This window comes from Streptopelia decaocto, assembly GCF_964273445.1.
Source record: "Streptopelia decaocto genome assembly, chromosome: Z".
Classification (NCBI taxonomy): domain Eukaryota; kingdom Metazoa; phylum Chordata; class Aves; order Columbiformes; family Columbidae; genus Streptopelia; species Streptopelia decaocto.
The window spans coordinates 72,711,300-72,725,802 of NC_138657.1; positions in this window are offsets into that span (position 1 = coordinate 72,711,300).

Sequence of the window (14,503 nt, forward strand, 5' to 3'; positions counted from 1 at the left end):
CAGCCCTAGTCAGGGGTTTGCTCAGATCTAGTGTTCTTTGCCTGTCATTTTCTACGATAAGAGGAGAGTGCATTGTGGAGCTTTAATAAAGGCTGCTGCTCATAACGCTGCTTACTGAAGGCTTTCATCTTCCCTCTAATTAATTCATGCTAATTTCCTTGCCAGTTGGATACATCAATTTGGAGTCTAAAATAGAATCCTAGTTTGTTTGAGGAGTTTAGCATGTTGCAATATATAGCTCTCCTATCAGAAAAAAAAAAAGAATTCAAAAGGGAAAGATCTGAACAGGGTCTTACGGATGTAAGGTGCAGTGCGCGCATGGGTTGGAGAAACACCACGTGGCACTGGGGCCCCCCTTCTGCCTCCGCTCTATAGGATCAGTCCCAGGCACTCAGGGACTCCAATGGAAACTCCCTCCAGTAACAGCATCTTTCCACTCAGTGCTAATCTACCTTTACTTTTATCAACATGAAGATGGGAGACGATATGCTCCTTTACCCAAAGTCACTCCCGAGTTTCATGATTAATACAAACTGTATCAGAAGATGCCATTTCTTTGTGTTGGAATGTGGGGGGTTTGGAACATCTCAGTTAAACAAGTTTTTGCCTAATCCAGCACAGGTCCTGGGGGGCTGGGGAAGGAGCACAGTGGGGATTGACTTCAGGTTGCTGTCAGAGGTTTTTCTTCCCACCAGCACTACAACTCAGTTCCTGCTGTAGCTTATGGGATGTGGGGTCACAGCTGAGAGGGCTGAAAAGGACATAGAGAGCCATCAGTCATCTTCCTCCCCAAATCTAGTCTTCCTCTAGCCCTTCCCAGCAGACATATTATTCTTGAAGATTCCCCAAAATAGCAAGCCTACTTTTCTCCAGACAGTCAGCAAACACTTAATTCTTGTCACTCTGATTTACTTCTATCTTGCTCGAAATCCCCTTCCTGCAGTTTAAACCTGTTTCTTCTTTCCTGTCCAATGGCTATGGATCATTCCCACCCTCTCTGCAGACTCATGACTATTCTCCTGCCTCTATACAATCTGTTTTTGCTTGCAACACCAGGCTCTCTTCTTCTCTCTACAGGTCGTGTTGGAGTGACACAGGTAGACATTCAGACACAAACATGATGAGAGAAGCAGACACCCAAGAGATATGCATGCACATGGGCTTGCACACCCACATGTGTGCTTCCAAGCGTGCACTCCATGTCGGGCCTTCTTCTCCATCAGCATCCTTTGCAAGCCACTAGCACTCAAAGCAACACCAGTCTCTGAGCTGTCAGAGAAATAACCAGCTCTCCCAAAGTCCCCAGGTGCCATGGGCTGTGCAGCCCTTGTGGAAAATCCCCTTAGCATTCAAGAGGGGAAAAATGCCGTGAAGTCTCCCTGCTCCTTGCCTTCATATGTGGCTGGCTGACCAGCAGAGAGACAGCAAAGAGAGAGTCTGCGCACCCTCAGGCATGATAATGCATAGGATAGGTGGCAGGGAACGGGAGAAAATTTTGTTAGAAATGTGACGTGCAAAGAGGTACTGCAAGTTCCAGCTGGTTTGAATTTTCTCTGTATTTATAAAAAATAAATTGATACTTTATTACCTAATCAAAGTAGCTACTCATGCATTTTTGCCTCCCCCTCCCTCCTTAAATTTAGCACGGGTGTGTCAGATGCTAATATAGAGCTTGCAGGAGAACAAGAGAACCTTTCTGTAGGACTTTTTAAAGACGTCTTAGAGGATGTTTAATAAAGAGGCAGCATGGGGCGGTGTCTGGGTCAAAGGCTTGACAATCAGGATACTTGCATTCCTTCCTGGCTCTGGCACAGCTCCAGAGCAAACGCTCCATTGATCTGTGACTCAGTTTCCCTCTCTACAAAGCAAATCCTAAGCCCACCCTTTCCTGTGCCTTGGCAAAGCACAAAGTGCTATCAGACAGCTAAAAATTGTCCCTGGTACCATCACTACTCCTGCATCCGCTGTCCTACCAACCACCACAACGTATTCCCTGCAGCACTGACCACTGCAGCCCTAGCCCAAGGCTGGGCCCAGGCTCTCTGGGCAGCTTGTGTTGTAGAAAACCTGTGCTTGAGGACTTACAGATGTTTTGGGCAGTAGTACACATAAACCCTAGGACTCTTTCTTTGCAGTTTGGGGCAGGGACAGAGACACAGGGCTAGCTCCTCACACAGGTGAGCTGACACTGCACCATCTGCTTCCAAGGCCAGGTCTACCCAAGATTTCAGCTAACTGGCAAAAAAATATTTTAGCTTTATTGGTATTGTCACTGTGAAAAAAAGGAAACGATTGTGCTTTTTACTTGCAGATTAGGCCAATAGTATCCTGTCCTGTATCAGAAATAGCGTGGTCAGCAGGACAAGGGAAGTGATCCTTCCCATGTACTCTGCATTGGTGAGGCCACACCTGGAGTATTGTGTTCAGTTCTGGGCTCCTCAGTTCAGGAAAGATATTGAAGTGCTGGAGTGAGTCCAGAGAAGAGCAACAAGACTGGTGAAGGGACTTGAGCATAAGACCTATGGGGAGAGGCTGAGGGAGCTGGGCTTGTTTAGTCTAGAGAAGAGGAGGCTTAGAGGTGACCTCATCACTCTCTATAACTACCTGAAGGGAAATTATAGCGAGGTGGGGATTGGTCTCTTCTCCCAGGCAGTCAGCAATAGGACAAGGGGGCATGGGCTTAAACTCTGCCAGGGGAAATTTAGGCTGGATATTAGAAAGAAATTCTTTACAGAGAGGGTGGTCAGGCATTGGAATGGCCTGCCCAGGGAGGTGGTGGACTCGCCGTCCCTGGAGGTTTTTAAACTGAGATTGGACATGGCACTTAGTGCCATGATCTAGTAAACGGACTGGAGTTGGACCAAGGGTTGGACTCAATGATCCATGAGGTCTTTTCCAACCCAGTCGATTCTGTGATTCTGTGATTTCACAGGTGGCCAAGTGCCACTGATGGAGGGGTAAAGAGTTGTGTTTTCTTTCCATGTGAGCAAGTATGGTAGAGAGTAAATTTTTTTTTGCTTTTGGCAGACTTTTAAGCAGACAGTTCCTCACCCTATTTGGAGTAGCCACACATTTTAGGGAAAAGAAAACTTTGACAAAGTAGGATTTTTTTTTCCTAGACAAAGTAATCATTTTGTCAAAAAAAAAAAAAAGTTTGCAAAAAAGTACAGATAAACACTGTGTTTTGTCTGACTTCACATGTAAAACCAGCGTGAGAGGAGTCCCAGCACCAGGCATTTTTATTAACAGTTGTGTTCTCGGTACCACTTTCACAGGAGCAGATGGTGGCGTCAGCCCGCGACCAGAGCCCTGAGTCACCAGCACGCACACTGTCCCACACACACCCCCAACACGCACAGCTGTGGACACAGTCTGGGCCAAACAAACGGCATTACCCAAAACACATTCTGGCAAATTACAATTTGGAGTTTATAATGAAAAAAAAAAAAAAAAGAAAAGAAAAAAGAGGTTAACCCCTGCACAAGGGTAAAACTGCAGCAAATCCAAACGGAGCTTTGAGAAGAGCCATCATGTACCTTTGCAAGGAGGAGGAGGAGGGATTGGGAAGTGCCCTTAGTGGTCCCACTTTGGAGCAAAGTCCCATTCTGTAAAGCAGAGCATGAAAGGGATGTGTCCTTCAGCATACCGCTTCAACCACATACAGACCTGTTCCGTCCTCATGCATTTCTCCCTTTGGCATGACTAGCTGATGTACTGGGTCCCTCTTTGCCTCACACAGTGCTGGGTCCATGAGGACACATGCACCCCGGTGTTGTGCACAGGGCTACCACCAGCCTGCGCACACAGCTGTTCCAGCACAGAAACAGCCACAATCCAGCACAGGACTGTGCTAACTGTGATGCATAATTAGGACAGAAACTCTGGGCATCAGCTGGGCAGGAGGGAGTTGTCCTGCTTCAGAACACTTGTCTGGAAAAATTCTGATTTGCTTCCCTTGTCTTTGTATGAGTTATTTGATATAGGAGGACATGCCAGGCAATGAAACAGGAGGGACTTTTTTTAAGAGTGCACCTTGGCATTATTACACTGATATCAGACTCCTGATCAGGAAGAAAACTCTTCCCATGTTATATAGACAGGATCCTGCTAGACTTGCTGGCCAGGTCCTGGCCCAGACAGAAGACTGCAGCACCTCTTCATCCCCTGCCACAGCACAGCCTTCAGTCTGCTGGATACTCCACTGTCTGCAGAAATGCCTGTCACCCAGGAAATATGATGAAAAGGAGTAATTTATACAGCAGCCCGTGATGTTGCTCTGACAATGTTTCAGGATCTGCAAGGAGGTCAAAAGATACACCCCCAAGACCATACAAGTTGTCCTCATGGGATGCAGCAAGCTTAGGGGAAAGCTGACTTTCATATTCATAAAACTATGGAGGTCTTCATGTAGCCACCTATTTTCAGTCCTATTAAACACACAGGATCAGGAGACACTGTCATGCCATTATACCTAAAGAAAGCCTAATGAGGACCATGCTCTTTGATTAAACTGCAGGAAACCTGTGCCTCAACTAGAGTTGTGTTCTGGTTGATGGACCTCATTCCCATCTGTGCCTTGAGTTTTCATGGCTCTGCCATGCAGACCCGAGATGTGTCTAGCTGGTGGGAAGGAGAGGACAGGAGACAGTCAGCAGGCACAGACAGACCCTTCCTTAAAAAGACAGGAAAAGATCAGAGTCTGTATATTTAGCCAAACACCCCTTAATAATTCCAGGTTTCTTTCCCTATCCTGTCAGCTCATTAAGCACGTTGAACACTTTCCACACCCGAATGAGCTTTGCATTTCATCTCACGTCGAATTTGCTGTCTGGAGACATTTGTTTTGATTTCATTTATTCCAAAGTCCTGGTCTAAGCTACAGATGGGGATTTTTCCAGTAGGTGCCTATGTGGCAGGGGAAGAGAAACTCAGTGATTCAGCTTCATACTAACAAGGAGAAATTAAAACCTAACGCAACTTCATGCAACCAAATGCAGTGAAACAGGCCCTTGATCTAATCAGTGCTTTCTAAAGGAATTAAATGCCAATCTATTTTAAAATGCATTTCACTGTCACTTAATGAGGGCAACGGGGAAAAATCAATTGGTCGTGTAATTTGGAGTTTCAATAATACAAACAATAAATGCTAATTAGGAACATTCTTATTAATGTCATAAAATTCTTGGATGGATTGTAGTCACGTAATTAAAGTTTGACGAAGCTGCTTGAAGAGTTTGACGCCTGACAGCAGTTGCTGGGGCATGGACAGGCAGTGGGATGAAGGGAGCCTGTGCTTGAGGCTCTATTGCTGTAGGGAGCCGGTGGGTTCTGGGATGGATGGAAAGCCCTGAAAAACAGAACCACCCCAGGGTAGCTCTGATCCACCATAAATGTGCAAAGACAGGGGCATGGCATTGAGCATCCCTCATTTGTACAGACAGTGGTATCCAGAACTTATTCCACACCCCTTTGACTGTATGGCTGCCATTAACACAGGGTAGGAATCTTCTTTCCTGCCATGCATCTGAAAATTAGTGGTGTGAATGTGAGCTGTCACCCAGTTTTGGGGTCCAACAGCTGCTCCAAGTGCAGAGCCAACTCCTCCAAGGGTGGTGCGATGTCCTCTCAACAAACCAACATCTCTGATCTTGATGCATAAGAGGCATGAGCTCCAAGGAAGACAATTAACTTCTAGTGTCTAAAGGGAGGTGAGGATATCTAGCACTGCTAAGGAATAACTGAATTTCTTCTGAAATGCCTGTGTAAAATGCCTCAAATGAATACAAACCTCTACACCAAAAAGGTGCACTCCTGTGGCAAAGCCCCTGTTGTAGCAGAAGAGGGATTGAGCTGATTTTCTCTCGACAGGTCTCAGCCCCTTGCCTGAAGGCATGGACATTTCTACATGAAGCATCAGAGGGCATGGCTCAGTTTGTGCGGAGGGAGAATAGCACAACCAGAACAGGATCCTCATGCAATTGGCTTAGACAATGTCTGCATGTAGGTGTCTTAATCAAGGAGAGCAATTCTCCAACAATTCAGAGCTCTGACTCTCTCGTCTCATCATGGAATTTTCTATAAATTATTATTTTCTAATGTTACTAGATCAGTAAAAATGAACAAAGTTTAAAAAAATTACAGATGTTAGTATTTATTGTTTCAAAACTGTGAGCAAGAGATGTTCTTCCCACCCACTCCCCTAGTTTTGATGTTCCCTTGAAAATTGTGGTTTTCCAATTTGGGGGCATTAACATTAGTTTTTCTTGCATTATGCCCTCATATTATTACTCTTTCCCTCTTCCTACTTTTTGCTTCCACATGAAAGAAACGGGGATGAGGAAACCAAAAAAACTTCAAGACCCACCGAACTGGGATTTACTTTATTAATGTGCACCACAAAGAAAAAAAAAAAAAATGTTGTAATATCTTTTGAAACCTTCCAGACAATAATGTGTTGTTGAAAAGTTTGGATTTTTCTTCCACTGCCAAAATATTTTCTGTTCTCAGACGAGCCTCCCAATGCAATCACCATTGCAGGTTCCCTCCTGACAGCAGGGACTTTTCTTCAGCCGTCATCTAGCACAAGCAGTAATCAGCTGCTGCTGACACCTGCAGCACTGCGCCTGGCTCCCATGGGCCCAATCCGGCCCCTCTGAGGCTAAAAGGGCAGCTCTGATGGCAGGTGACCCGCTGCCCCAAAGTCAGACTTCTCCCTGCTAACCCGCTGCTTGCATGTGCAATATATTTATTCAGCCATGCGGTTGGGTTTGCAGGACTCTGCTGCAAAAGAGCTATGGAGAGAGGTGGAAACTCATTCTGTGTTCAATTTGTCTTTTTGCTGTTGCCCCATGAAGTGGGAGGCAGCTGTGATTTCTGCATTTTCACCAGGAGCCATTCCTGTCCTGAGGCATCACTGACTGTGATTAGTCCCCTCAAATTTCTCCCCTGCTATGGGAGCAAAGCAAAACTGACCACCTGTGAGCAGACGGCACCTCTCTCTATAAATATAAATGTGTGACACCAGGCTTTTACCCCTGCCCCCATCTCAGCTCCCTGCCTTCAGGACTGAGTTAAGGGACCAAAGTGTGCAGGAATTGGTACCATGTGCTCACACCGCCTTCCCGGAGATTAGCCCCATATGGGGAGAGAGCCGCGTTCCCCTCCATTTGGGATGGGGTTTGATCTAAATGTATAGCAGGCATTCTTCAAATATATGTGACAGCCCAGGAGATAGACTTCAAACGTCACCAAAACTGGCCCCTTCTCATTGATCTTTGAAATATACAGCCTGGCTTATTATGTTGTAAATATACTTTTAATACACAGTGTTACAGTCTTAAAATATGTTCCTACCTGACCGTAGAGTCTACATTTCCTGACAACAGGTTTCTCTGGCTGTATTTTAAATGTAAAGTGTATGGTCCCAGGCCAGTTCACCATTAAACCTCTGAATTGCCCCACAGATTTAGGGCCGGACACTGCATCATGGGCTGTACGACAAGGGCATTAAGCTATGCAGTTCCCTGCCAACAGAAAGTAGCAGCTCAGCAAGATCCAAAGTCTGGTTGATGGGCTTTTGGTCGTGTCCAGCCTTATTTCTCCAGGTAATAAAGCACCAACAGTTCTCAAACTTAGGGATAAGAGATTTTAGGAAGGACTTTGCTCTTCATGCTTTAGGAAATGGAGGTGCGGGGCGGGGGGCATGGACCTGCAGGGCTTATCTGTCAACTACTGTCTCATGATTTCCTCAAAAATGTCTGCTAATAACCACATAATCCCAGACTGCCCTCCAGTTTGAGTGTGTGTGAAATAGGGTCTGAAGGTTGGAAGGATCCAACTGACAGCCTGTGAGTAATGCATTGCTTAATCGTTTAATTTTCCCAGTCCAGTTATTGAAGTCAGTCAAGATTGTTGAGAACAGGCAGATGACAGATTTTTCTCCCAAATACTTTGAGATATTAGCGTTGTGATGCTGTTTGAGATTTGATTTTTGGTAACAAATGATTTCTTAAAAGAACGTGTCGCAGAAAACAGGATGAGATCAAGCAATCGCTGGCAGCTTTGGTTTAAATTCAAATAACAAAAGGCAATAGCAACAGGTCTACAATTAAGATTTCTGAGGACAAATGTTATGATGTGAAGGGATCTCTGTGGTGTACTTCATTGAATAGGGCAAGGCCTGGATTTAGTTACAATTACTTGCAAATGCCATGTAGTTTTCTTGTGTAGAAAGCAGGGTTCTCAGAGGAAAAGGCTCTGAGGTAGAAGGATAAATCCGGTCTCCAAATGGAAGTAGGGAATACATAGGAGATATATAAGAAATTAAAAAAAAAATGCAAGATCAGCAGAACAACTTGCATTGCACAGGTCAGAAAGCAAGGCAGTAAGTTAAGCTTAAATTCTTGTGTGCTTTAAAAATTCCAGTGATGGTGAAAAGTTTGCTTTTCAGGTAAGTTTCCTGGAGTTTTGCTGCAAACCTGCTTGAATTAGCTGCCGCACTCACCAGGACTTGAGGCAGACAGCACAACACTATTTAATGTGGCTGAGATGGGCTCAACCTCTCAACTTCCTACTATCCTGCACTGAACAGATGTATAATCCTATTGTCGCATTAACAGAGTCATTTTGCAAGACATTTTTCCTGCCTTTTGTTAGTAAGGGAAAATCGGAGTAGAAGAAAACACTGTGCAGCTGTTTGCATTTCTCTTGTGTTCTACTACCCCTTGGAAATGAGCAAGCTCATGGAGTTGGCAATGACTGGTGCTCAAACGCATCTCCCAGTCCTCAGGAGCAACACAACACTGATTAAAAATAGTTCTTTATTGAAAACATGAGGTTCTTTCATTCACCTCATTTTTGTCCAGGTTTTGCAGCTGTTTTCTTCCCAGTGTGCCCGAATCCACGTAACCATTGCAGTGGGCCTGGGGCAAGAGCAGCATGCACCTTAAGCACCACTGGACCTGTGATTTAGCAACCACTTGCCTTGGCCATAGGTGGCCAGGAAAAGCCAAAGAGGAAGGTGGGAACCAGCCTTGGGATGTGAGGTTGGAGGAATCTTGGAGTCTTGCCAAGCTGTGCTTTCATTCTTTTCTGCATAAAGGTGAAGCTGAGAAAGCACTTTCTTTGCAATGATACATGAGATTCCCCAATGTAATTTGACTCTCAGAGCTGGAGCCTTTTTAGAAGAAAAACAGCAAATGTGAATGTCTTCAGCATCCAAATCATGCAACCTGGCGAGACCATGAGCGGAGATGCAGCTTTCTTCCACGTTTGATGTCACTCAACCACACATTCCTGTCCTTTATCCCGGTGACCAACCTAAATCAGCCCCAGGCTTGGCAGAAAATTCTGTACACAATGTTGTCTTGCAAGAAATAGACTAAACATTTCCCCTCTCCCTAAAATCCCGGTATATCTCAGCTAAGTATGCTTAGAGGTGATCCTTCAATTGCTGTTTTTCTTGTGGATGATTTCTTCAGCCCACCCCCCCCTCCAAGAAAACCTCAGTTTCTAAGGAAGCAAAATGCCAAGTAGCTTAGGAAAAGGGCTTTTCTAGCCTTGTTAGTTGCCAAGAAGAAAAATACGTTTTAAAAAGCCATAAAAGTGTAATTCTCCCCTACACACATTCCAATAAATCAAAGATAGCTAAAAGGATTTTCTTCAGTGAAAGAAAAATCATCATTTTTGCCCTATACAAAGTGTGAAAGTTTTAGTCTGAACAGAGAATTTTTTCAGAGAATTATGTTCATATGAAACCAAAGGTTTAGAAAGAAAAGCTCAATGTAACCGAAGCACTGGCTTTTGCTATTATGAAAGCTATAATGTATGAAACACTACAGATCTATGGGAAATATATTCCTTTCCATGAGAGGAATTGTCAGAGCCCAATGTCTGTGAACCAAGATTGATTACACAGAAACTGTTTTTCCAGTTGACATTTATTTTGCAGAGATATTAATGAGGAAACAATTTCTTTTCCCCATAGTTCAACCTGAGGTCATTCCCCAAGTCTGTTATCAGCCTAGACAGCCCGCCTGAATGTATCTAATATATGCATTTGAGACATGAACTGTGGTAGGTATATTTGGGGAATAGCAGTGAACTAAGATTTCAACCTTATTTTAAACTGCTGTAATTGATTGAAAAAGTGTATCCTGGGCATTGACTTTATCAGCCTTTCCCTAATCTCTGTGCAGTACCTGAAGAACCACTACACATCTGCACGTGCACTGTCTATGCCTACAGCAACTCCTTTAATTGTTCTCAAGAATCAAGACTCGTATTAATAAGAAAGAAATCTCTAGCAGATCTGATTGGGAAGAAGGTCACGAGCATGAGTACCAACACTTTCGCTGCAGCTGCCTGTTTTGCAGGCAGCCTGAGCTCGCCATGCTGAGCTGAGCACCAGGACCTCTGTTGTGAAAGGTGTAAAGCACACACGATGGCTCCTTTAGACTGGCAGCAGATTTAACTTCAGTGGTGAAAGCGGATTTTTTTCAAAGGCTGCCTCAGCCGTGGTAGGAAAGGCAAAATAGATTACTATTAGCTGAAATTAGTCTGGTTGTACATTAATGAAATGGTGAGCTGCACACCAGAGTAACTCAGGGGTGGCTGCCAGTCATATCTAGCTGGGTCTACAGTAGGAGGGATTATCAGGGCAGAGGCTGGGGATCTGGGTAACTCTGAGACCAGCCACAAATTTAATAAACTCATGTCCTGCAAAGTTTATTTGAGTTTTCTCTCCTCTTCCTCTATCACTTCAAGGTACCTGGGAGTTTATACTGGAAATGCACTCGTGTAACCTCTGAGATCTGAGTGTACCAGAAGCATCAGAAATTTATTTTTGTAGACAAACAGTGAGAAAGGTCATGTAGCATGACCTCACATCTGACACAGAGGGTAGGACTCATCCCACCTATTTTTGGCTGTGTCAGTGCAATGGTTCTGATCTACGACTGTAGCTGCTGTCTGTTCAGTTCACAGGCAGTGCAGAGAAACAGGTACCTCCAGGGAACAAGGAAAATAATTCCTTTTTCATACAAGGGTGTTCAACAGAAAGGGTGAGTTTGCATCAAGAGGTGTTCCACAAACAAGAGATATTCCAGATGACAAGTGCAAATTAGATGCTGAGTTTTCAGGTAGCTGCATCTGGTGGAGAAAAGTCACACATTAGTAGCTACTTGTTCTTGCAGCCCCCAGCCCCCCAGGAGGGCTCTAGGAAAATGTGTCTGGCTTCCATGGCCGAAGCAGGATTTAGCTTCTGAGTCCTGGATGGTCTTTTTCTATCTTCAGTGTGTCCTGTGGTGACCACTCCATGTGATGCAGCTGTGAAGCAGTAGTTTGGAGTAAAGGAAGTAACCCAAACACCCAGAGCTGCATTTCCTCTAGTATCCCATTTTCCCACAGATGAGTTTTCAGGTAAGATGGCGTTTATACCTCTACCCTGGTGAGGAATAACCAGCCACTGATGGGGAGAGCTGATGGGTCAGGAAGAAAATTCCCAAGGGGTAAGTGTCCACAGTGTCCCAGTGCTCGGATTTCTTGCCCTGTGACTAACTCTTGTGAACTACCCTGGCAAACATGCTTCGTGGTTAGAGGTGGAGAGTTTGGAGAGTTGTTCTAAGTAGCACCTGCCTTGAGGAGAGCTCTTGATCTCTGCCATGAGTCCCCAGAGCAGCTGGAAGAGTGTGGTCATCTGGCAACTGGTGACAGATCTTGCTGGTTGGGATCTTGAAGAAAAGAGGTGGCCTGGGATCCCCTACAGATGAACACCCATGTCTCTTAAATGGGAAGCGAAGAGAAGGAAAAAGCCCAGGATTGCCCTATTATAGGAAAAATGGAGGACACATATAAAACAATATCCCAGGGAACCAAACAGCACTCATCTCTCTTCAGCCATAAGCAAGTATCTGGGGGCTGCTGTCCAGAAGACCTGTGCTTGGAGGCAGGTTGTGGGGAGACCACAGAGTACCCAGGTCCCATCCAGGGTGCCCACAAGGCATTCCTTGCTAGGAAGATACGGTCAAAATCAGGAGTTGTTAATAGAGTTCAGACAGGGAGAGTTCAGGTCCAAAACATGCCAGAGAGAGGGGAGCTGATGTCTTGTGACAATCCCGTGATTCCTTGATTACAGCCATTGCTTTGGGGGAAACGGGATGCAGAGCATTCTCTGCTGTCTGTACAGAGGAGGCTTGAGGACGTTCAGCTGCTTATTGCTGCTGCTAGGCTGGATGGATAAGCAGCAGCCTCCAGCCCCTAGAGAGGCTGAGCCAGCCCTAAATCCACTTCAAAGCAGAAAAGAACATTATGGCCTGTGCGTGAGGGTCTTAGCTTCTCACACTGCTCTTCCACTCTGTTTTTATGGCGTGAAGCACACAGCCCTTATGACAGCAGCTCAGCTGCATTTTTCTTGGCGAGCTCGTTCCCACCGGACATCATTCACACGCTCTTTGGAGTGGAAACGAAAGGGAGCGAGAAGTGGCCCCCTTGAAGTTCTGCTCAGCTGGGCTGCTCGTGTTCCTGAAAAACACATCTACCTTTTTATAACTCCCTGAGCTCGCATTTGGGGAGCCTGGCTGGCTGTTTTTGCACAGGGTGTGTGGAGGGGGTGTGTGTCCGCTTTTGATGATAGGAAAGGTGTGTTTGCAGTCTGCACTCCTGCAGGAGTGTGGGGAAAGGAGAGGTGGGTGCAGGGACTGCTTTATGATGTGCGTGCATGTGCTGGAAAGAGATGGAAAGCAGAGCTGCATGGAAGGAAGGAGGTCGATGAAGACAACACGTGAAGAGGAGGGTTATTCCAAAGCCGGATCCAGAGAGCACCCATTCCTGTCCCAGTCACCCTCGTTCTCTTCCAGCCAGTCCCACCACATGCAGCTTTTTCATGCAAGCAGGACTTATCTTGCAGCACAGGACAGGACTGGGTGCTCACGGGGATGTGGCAGTGTCCATTCTCGCACATAACGCACCTGTCTGTCTTCAGGAGCTGGTGTTCTCCCTGCCCTGTGGGTGCACCCTGGAATATTGGTTGAAAATACTATTTGAGTGCAAATATTATTTGGTGCCAAATAATATTGTACTGAGAAGTCAGACTCAGGGTAATAATAAGTGTTAAAGATAAACTATTCTATTATTATCCTATACTTTGGGCATCAATTGGTCATTAGGTTGATGCTTTATTCTAAGAGGTGTTCCAACCAGGCTGTCTCCCAGGCACCCAAGCCATGAACTCATCTATCCTCTCCTGTGGTGAGTGGTACTCTGGATTCTTGAAACTGGACAGGATGAAGCCTGGAGAAATACTCCTGTAGGAAAACATCCTGCTCCAGTACTAGGACCACATGATGTAATACACCTTTGCCAGGCCTCTTTTCTATGATTCTAAGATTGTATCAATATCACCAGCAAATATTTGCCTTGCACTGAGGGGCTCAGGTGAGATGGATGCAAATGTCAACCCATTGCACTTCCCTGTTTGCATTTCAAGTTGACATCCCAAGGCAGAGCAATGTGGCTTCAGGGCTGCAACAGGGCAGCAGCACAGAGCAGAGCAGTTCTGTGTCGTCTCAGAGTCCTTCTGCCCAGTAGCCCTCATATTCACATCCCTCCCTGCTGCAACCCTCCTAGTAATTTGATGAGCACAGAGATAATTTCCCTGCAACTGGAATGCGGCCACCTCTGGAGACAGCACGAAACAGCTGCTTCACCGCCACAACCCGTTCCCCGCCATTGCTGAAGGGAGGCAGGGAGAGAAGATGCTGCATCCAAGTGGATTTCCAGGGAGAATTTATTGAGGCAGGATGCAATTATCCATCTGGAAGTTTTCCATGACAGAGACCAAGGCAGCAGTCTGTACTGAGACCCCATCACCCAGCCACCCCTTTTACTTCAACAAGGCTATTGGCATGAGAGTGGATGGCTGAGTTCTAATCCTTCCACCTTTATGATCATGTTCAAAGACAGCAATAAATAACTTGAAGCCTAGTGAGGTGTGCGGGAAAAGAGAACACAAACCATCCCACCTGCTTTTTGTGAAAGCTCCCTTTTGTGGAGAAAAGGTTATCAAATCCATGTACAACATCAAATCTCTTTTACCTCCTTCTTTTCCAGCATTGATGCCCTCCCCAGGCCCAGGGCCCCCTTCAATTCACTGATCTACCAATTCCTGACAGAGGTCCCACCAGTAGCAAGAATGTGGGAAACACAAGGTTGTGGGCTTGTGTGTTGCAGTTTAATCAGCCTCTGCTCACCAATCGAGAAAGTGGACACCAGTTTACCTTCCACATTCACAATGAGCCTGGGCATACTGCATATCCCTAAACCACAACCCAGTCCTGAAGCCACCATGGTTCCCTTTCTCTTCTACAGTTTGAGAACAGACTTATACTAAACTGCAGCAAGACCTGATCTCCCCTGTGCCTTCTCACATGAAATGTGAACATAATTGGCCATAATCAAAAGAGATTTGCTCTGAGTTGCTAAGTGATCTGCTAAATCTGAATCACTG